The 8,075-nt window shown below is 45.8% G+C and overlaps 1 pseudogene; it reads left to right on the top strand.

Annotated features, from left to right (window-relative positions):
• The first annotated feature begins 7,241 nt into the window (after positions 1-7,241).
• LOC135975164 (olfactory receptor 8S1-like) lies at positions 7,242-7,846 on the top strand (annotated as a pseudogene).
• Positions 7,847-8,075: the final 229 nt, after the last annotated feature.

Raw genomic sequence — 8,075 nt, forward strand, 5'->3', positions numbered from 1 at the left:
AACCGGTCTGGGGACCAAGTTTTGAAGCAAAGGGTTCTCATCATATGCAAAAGCTATATAAGGCAGGGAGTGGATCATCTATTGTTCTTCACTCCCCACACAGCAGCACTCCTGAAAACACCTGAGGAACAAAGACTGAATTGGGGGATGTGCTGGACCCAGGCTAAAGGGATTTCTAGCCTGTGTATGAAACACCTGGGGATTCCAAGCTGTAAAGCAAGTGCAGCTTGCCGCTCAAGAATCTACAAATCTGCCTGTACCATCAGTTAAGGTGAGACTCTGCTAATTCATATCCAGTCTATCTAGTATATTAAGCTCAGTTTGCATTTTTGTTTATTTACTAGGTAATCTGCTTTGATCTGTTTGCTATCACTTATAATCACTTAAAATCCATCTTTTGTGGTTAATACATTTATTTTATGTTTTAATCTAAACCAGTGAGTTTGGAGTGAAGTGTGTGGGAATCTTGGCTCAGAGGGGCTGTTGCATTTTCTTTCCACATTGAGGGGGAGACGAACTGGATAATAAATTCATACTGGTCAGAGTTGGGACCAAGCCAGGATGGTACAACTCTGGGGTCCTAGACCAGGAAGCGGGTGGTTACCTTGGCTACCTCTCTCTATTGTTGGTTCATATGCAGTGGCTGGTCAGAGTCCCTGTATATAACTGCAGCTGGGTGTATTCCTACCTGTGTGAATGCTGGTGGAAATATAAGACTGGGAGCGTGTCTGCAGCTTGTCACAGCAGCACAGTGTGAAAGGGAGCCCAAGCTGGTGAGTCAGGGGGCTCAGTGGTACCCCAGGTCCAGGTGGTACACCGGGAGGAACCTGTCACATCTCCCTTCCCAGATGACCTGATATGCAACATAGCTAGGAGACCATACAAATCTACATGTGTCGTGAGCAGATAATCTAACAGCCTTCGACAGCACAGCATCCATTCCTGCCGAACGCTCATGGGGAAGAGTAGCCATAACCCTAAATAAAAAACTAAGAGTGTCAAGGATGTGTTCTCACCCGAGAACCTCAAAGAGACACCCCCAAATACTGCAATAAAATGTACATGGTGCAACCAAGAGATGGTTAAAGCTACCTAGGAAATAAATGGCAGATGGGGAAGATTAACTTGGGAACAGATTGCCATGGAGAGAACAAAGTCAATGGGGCTACACTGATTTTCTCTCTCTGAGGATTCGAATCTTGGTACCTATGTATAAATCAAATCAAATCAAATCATGTCTTTCCTAGAACTTTACTTAAGGCTGCAAAATGTAGGAGGCTAAAAGTTTTGATTATTTATTGAGTGAAAATAAATGTGACACATGAGAAACTTCAGGGACCTATGCCCAAGGGAACCTGGGGATTATCTCAGCCATTAACCTCAGCTATTATTCTGGAATAAATTGTGCATCTTTCAATGAGATAAAGGGAGCCTCTTAATCCCTTAGCAAGGGTATATCAGGGCTTTGTGAATGTTAGTTGTACCATCAGTGAAGTCCCTTCAGTGATTTGTTCATTCAGGGTAATGCTCATTCCATGTCCTGTAACAATGGATTTGTAAGACAGAGGATGCTTTTACTTATATGATTCCAAAAGCTACAGGTCAGGGTGAAAACTTCACATCAGCAGTGCTCCTCATATGGAGTCCAGGTGAGTTTCAGTCTTTTTAATCAGCTCTACTCTTTTCCTTTTTCAAAGACATTTTACTTATGAGCGATTGGAGTTCCACACCAGCAGTGTGGGTTTCTTTCCTGGCTCTTCCATTGGTCTGATGTGGCCCATACCTGCTCTGTACCTCACAGTCCCCATTTGTAAATTGGGGGATGGTGATATTTACCCTGTTTGCTCAGGTACTCAGAGGTCCACTGATGAAAAGTGCTAGCTCAGAGATAGGGTTGATGAAGATCATCGTCAATTTGCACATGAGAGAATCAAGTCATTTAAAACTCCCATCTCCAATGACCCAAGTAGATCTGTTTTTTAAAATACCTAGCCCCCCAAACTTTGTCTTCGCTGCCAATAGATAGATAGATAGGTATTTTGAAATAGAAGTCTCTATTTAAAAACCTAGTGGAGACAAGTCACAGGTAGATTTTATCATTGTGTAGCTAGTCAAAGTCAACACTTTTCTCCTCCACCTGTACTGCCACCTGGTGTTGACCTCTACTAACTATGCCAAAGTACAGTGTAAAATGTAAATCAGGAGTAACTCTGTCAGTATCAATAATGTTACTGGTTTGGGGAATTTTTCCCAAATTGTCCACAGTGCCTGGAGAAGCCGATATGAAAATAACAAGGAGGCCTGTTGTGGGGTTCCATGCGGAGCAGATAAAGCACACGACCAATGTGGTTGCAAGCTGAATCCGAATTCTGTTTATTGCAAGCTTTCTTTTATAGTTTTTCTTAACATTACATAACACAATTAGGCTATAATCACACATCTACCGATTGGACAAGAAGGAGAATCATGTGTTTATCACATGTATAGCCCCACACCGATTGGTTCAACTGTTCCTTACATAAGGCCATGATTTGTTTACCTCATCTTATATAATCCTAGACCACCAGGGGGCCTTACATAAGGCCATGATCATCTTATATAATCCTAGACCACCAGGGGGCCTTACATAAGGCCATGATTTGTTTACCTCATCTTATATAATCCCTAGACCACCAGGGGGGCCTTACATAAGGCCATGATTTATTACCTTGCAAGTGTCCCATCGTGACCCTTACCTCCTCATGGAACTTTTCATTAGGTTGGTGTAGGGATGATACATCCCCACACCTCCCCCCTTTTTTTTTAAATAAGGAAACGTAATATTATGTAAATGCCCATGAAAACCATTGGGGTGTAAATAGGGATAACCAATAAGATATGTTCTAAAGGGATCCGATGGGGTGGCCATGGACAAGCAAAAAGGGCTTCTTGGCCAGTCTGGTTCGCCCAGGTGATTCAAACATTTTGTCGTGGGTTAACAAAAGGTACAGAGTTTGGACATACAAAGACCCCTGCTCCTATAATAAGGAGTTTGAACAAACAGAAGTACAGCATTATCAGGTGTTTAGGCTGTGACAAACAACAAGTGCAGGTCCGGTATCACTACTGGATAAGCCTCGGGCGCAAATTCCCCCTCTATATGGGCTTCCCTAATAAGTCCGTGCCAACGCCTTACGGAGTCCGGGGGGCCCGAGCCGCCCGGGATATTGTCCGAAGCATGTCGCAGGGTGGAAACATCGGATGAGTATGCCGGAGGCTTTGGAGCAAACGGGTTGGCGACATCCAGTGGCCGGTGCGTGGACACGTTATTTCGTCCAGTGCACCCAATTGCGCAGCCCCACAAACCACAACGAGGACAGGGGGTAGCTACATCATCCGCCGGAGGGATCTTATCCGGTGTTTTTTTTTTTCTATATGTCCTTTTAAAGTTAGATAAGCCTGGCTCCGCCATTTTTTCCAACCTATTTTGCAATTGCTCACCCTGCCCCGGAAACTTCACCTGGAACTCTGGGGTACAAACATCACTGGTGACAGGAAAGCCGGGCTGGTTCAGGGCTCGCAATGTGTGGGACTGCGGGGGATGGCTCTCACCGGCCAAATGGGACAACTGATTCAGCATGTCCTGTAGCTGAAGGCCCTGTTTGTACATTCCCGCGTTTCTGCCCCCATTTAAACAAACGGGACAACGCGTCAGAGGGAAGCTTTTCTCCCCGCTTTTTAGCGATGGGTAATAAAAAATTATGCACCGTCTCCTCCTCTGCAGACAAAGCAGAGCCCATTTTATTAAATGCAGCCGCTCACCTGTGAGCTTACGAACGTCTCTCTCGGACGACCAGGAGCCGGTATCCTCCGGTACCTCCTGCCGCAGCTGCCACCTCCGCCTTTTCTTACCGAACGCTTCAGTCGGCTGTGAGCTCACGAACGTCTCTCTCGGACGACCAGGAGCCGGTATCCTCCGGTACCTCCTGCCGCGGCTGCCACCTCCGCCTTTTCTCACCGAACACTTCAGTCGGCTGTGAGCTCACGAACGTCTCTCTCGGACGACCAGGAGCCGGTATCCTCCGGTACCTCCTGCCGCGGCTACCACCTCCGCCTTTTCTCACCGAACGCTTCAGTCGGCTGTGAGCTCACGAACGTCTCTCTCGGACGACCAGGAGCCGGTATCCTCCGGTACCTCCTGCTGCGGCTGCCACCTCCGCCTTTTCTTCACCGAACGCTTCAGTTTTTGGTCGTGCTCCAGTTGACACTGAGCTTGGCAAACCATCTAAATCTTGGTAGCCTGCCCTCTTATTTCCACAGATTCCCTTTCTTTGATGATCTTTGTGAAGAAGGCCTGTCTCCACCTTAACAGAGCACGGCTGTTTGCGCTTTTTGGTAGAAGGAGTGCTGGAAGGAGAAGAGCCAGCACTGAGAGCCTCTTCAATATTTAAATTCAATTGTTCCAGTTTCTTCATGAGAGATGACATAGAGTCTGACCACTCAGATCCTTTTTCTGGTTGGATCTGCTTTCTCTTTGCTCAGCTTCTGAGACAACACCTGTTGGGTCTACTGTCTGAGAACATTGATTCCTGCTCCACTGGCGGCTGTGTCTAGTATGATCTCTGCTAGCTCACTTTGGGCAAAGTCCTGGCTGCCTTGATGTCCAAGCCGAATCACGTCGGGGTCACCATTTGTGGGGTTCCATGCGGAGTAGATAAAGCACACGACCAATGTGGTTGCAAGCTGAATCCGAATTCTGTTTATTGCAAGCTTTCTTTTATAGTTTTTCTTAACATTACATAACACAATTAGGCTATAATCACACATCTACCGATTGGACAAGAAGGAGAATCATGTGTTTATCACATGTATAGCCCCACACCGATTGGTTCAACTGTTCCTTACATAAGGCCACGATTTGTTTACCTCATCTTATATAATCCCTAGACCACCAGGGGGGCCTTACATAAGGCCATGATTTATTACCTTGAAAGTGTCCCATCGTGACCCTTACCTCCTCATGGAACTTTTCATTAGGTTGGTGTAGGGATGATACATCCCCACAGCCTGTATTCACAGCTTCTTCCCTGTGCTTGGCATTCTCCTTCAGCTCCTAGACAGACATGACCCAACCTTGCTGTCTCATGTTCTCTCTGAGCACCAAGTTTGTTCACTGCAGCTCCAGACTCTCAGTCAGTCTGTCCATCCGTCAGCCTCCAGCATGCTGACCATGCCCCCCTCCCTCTTTGTCGGGGGCAATTCTAACACATCAATGTCTTTTGACCTTCTCAGCCATGGCCAAACAGCCCTGTCTCAGGATAGAGACTGAGTGCATCCCTCTACCTGGGTATAAATCTGGTAATTGAGTTTGAGGAGACGTTCTCTTTCTGTGCCATTTTTGTACCCTTCCTTAGCACCCCTGCACCCTCTCTTACGCCCTCCTTACACTGAACTTCATGCATCAGGTAGGTAATACCAAACTGACCAGGAAACACAGTAATACATAATATTAATAAGGTGAATAGAAAGCTGGCTAGATTGTCGGGCTGAATGGGTAGTGATCAACGGCTTGATGTCTAGTTGGCAGATGGTATCAAGCAGAGTGCCCCAGGGGTCGGTCCTGGGGCCGGTTTTGGATGGGATTAATTGCACCCTCAGCAAGTTCGCAGATGACACTAAGATGAGGGGAGAGGTAAATATCATGGTGGGTAGGGATAGGGTAGGGATAGGGTCCAGACTGAACTAGACAAATTGGAGGATTGGGCAAAAGAAATCTGATGAGTTTCAACAAGGACAAGTGCAGAGTTCTGCACTTAGGAAGGAAGAATCCCATGCACAGTTACAGGCTGGGGACTGACTGGCTAAGCAGCAGTTCTGCAGAAAAGAACCTGGGGATTACAGTGGAGGAGAAGCTGGATATGAGTCAGCAGTGTGCCCTTGTTGCCAAGAAGGCCAATGGCATATTGGGCTGTATTTGTAGGAGCATCGCCAGCAGATCAAGGGAAGTGATTATTCCCCTCTATTCGGTACTGGTGAGGCCACACCTGGAGTATTGTGTCCAGTTTTGGTCCCCCCACTACAGAAGGGATGTGGGCAAATTGGAGAGATTCCAGCACAGGGCAATGAAAATGGATAGGAGGCTGGGGCACATGACTTACGAGGAGAGGCTGAGGGAACTGAGGTTATTTAGTCCGCAGAAGAGAAGAGTGAAGGGGGATTTGATAGCGGTCTTCAATTACCTGAAGAGGGGTTCCAAAGAGGATGGAGGTAGGCTGTTCTCAGTGGTGGCAGATGACAGAACAAGAAGCAATAGTCTCAAGTTGCAGTGGGGGATATCTAGGTTGGATATTAGGAAACACTATTTCAATAGGAGGGTGGTGAAGCACTGGAATGGTTAGCCTATGCAGGTGGTGGAATCTCCATCCTTAGAGGTTTTTCAATGTTCAGCTTGACAAACCCTTGGCTGGGATGATTTAGGTGTTGTTGGTCCTGCTTTGAGCAGGGGATTGGACTAGATGACCTCCTGAGGTCTCTTCCGACCCTAATATTCTATGATTAATAAGAAACAATACAGACATTTTCCTGATTTGTCACATAGGAGAAGCCCAACGTCAGTCTGCAACTAAGAAATTAATATAAGTTTCTAAAGTATATCCCAGTGAATAAAAAGCACAGATGCGAAATGAGAGGGTAGAACAAAGATACAGCACACACATGTATGCTTCTCTGGGCAGGGACTGTCTTTTTGTTCTGCGTTTGTACAGCAGCTTGCATCATGGGATGCTGGTCCAAGATTGAGGCTCCAAGAAGCAACCACAATACAAGGGTTCTACCCAATTCAGGGAATCTCAGGGACCAGGGATTGTGACCATTAGTTGGGAGGTGTCCAGAATGAAAGTTGCATCTTAGGAAGTGACACAGTATGGAAAGCTCTGAGAACTACACAGCTGAATTGTCATTGTAAATGATTACCATCCATGCTGAAATGTCCAGTTCCCTATGATAGCACATGCATGTGTGTTGTCACATTCACCCCTCTCAGAATGTCAATTACTGTAATTTTATTCCCCCACCCCATCCGCACAGCTCATCACTTTATGAATAACAGTCAATGAAAAGTCAAAACAATTTGAGTGAATTTATTCTCTTGGGACTTTCCACCGCTCAATATTTTCCTCTTCCCAGTTATTTACATATTTACCCTGCTGGGGAATGTGGTGATCATGCTGGCAATAAGGACTGATTCTCAGCTTAACACACCCATGTACTTCTTCCTCTTCCACCTCTTCTTCCTTGTTGTCTTCTATTCCTCTGTCACCATCCCCAAGATGCTGGAGAACTTCCTCTCAAAGCAAAAAACTATTTCTGTCTATGGCTGCTTTGCACAGGTTTTTCTTATTATACTGTCAGGTGGTACTGAAGGATTCATGCTTTCAGCGATGGCTTATGACTAGCACGCTACCATATGTGACCCACTGCACTATGTGAACATCATGAACAAGCGAGTCTGGAGTCACCTGGTATCTGGTTCATTGAAAATGAGTTTTTTGTTTGCATTCGTCAACACTCTTTTTCTATTCAGCGTAAACTTTTGCAGACCCAATGAACTCAATCATTTCAGCTGTGAGCTCCCTTCACTGCTAGCTGTGTCCTGCACCAGACCTTCACCAATGAAGTGGTTCTTCTTACGTCCATTGTGATATTTGGATTGAGCTCCTTCATCCCCATTTTGGTCTCTTACATTCACATCATCTCCACCATCCTGAGGATATTCTCCATGGAAGACAGGCGTATAGCTTTCTCCACCTGCAGCTCCCACCTCACTATGGTGTGTTTATTGTACCTGACGTCTCTCTTCCGTATATGAAACTCAGGGCAGCATCCCCCATGGTTCTCAATGAATTCTTCTCCTTCCAATACAGCATCTTACCTCCCATGTTAAACCCCATCATCTACAGCCTGAAAAACAAAGAAGTGAAAATGGCTCTGGGAAAAATATGCTCAAGTCATGTTAGTGATGTTCCTTAACAAGCTAATAAAGATGCACAGAAGAAATGAGTGTTCAATAGCCTGAGGTCATACAATGAACTGAGAAT

Source organism: Chrysemys picta, chromosome 13 (genome assembly GCF_011386835.1).
Source record: "Chrysemys picta bellii isolate R12L10 chromosome 13, ASM1138683v2, whole genome shotgun sequence".
NCBI classification, from domain to species: Eukaryota; Metazoa; Chordata; order Testudines; family Emydidae; genus Chrysemys; species Chrysemys picta.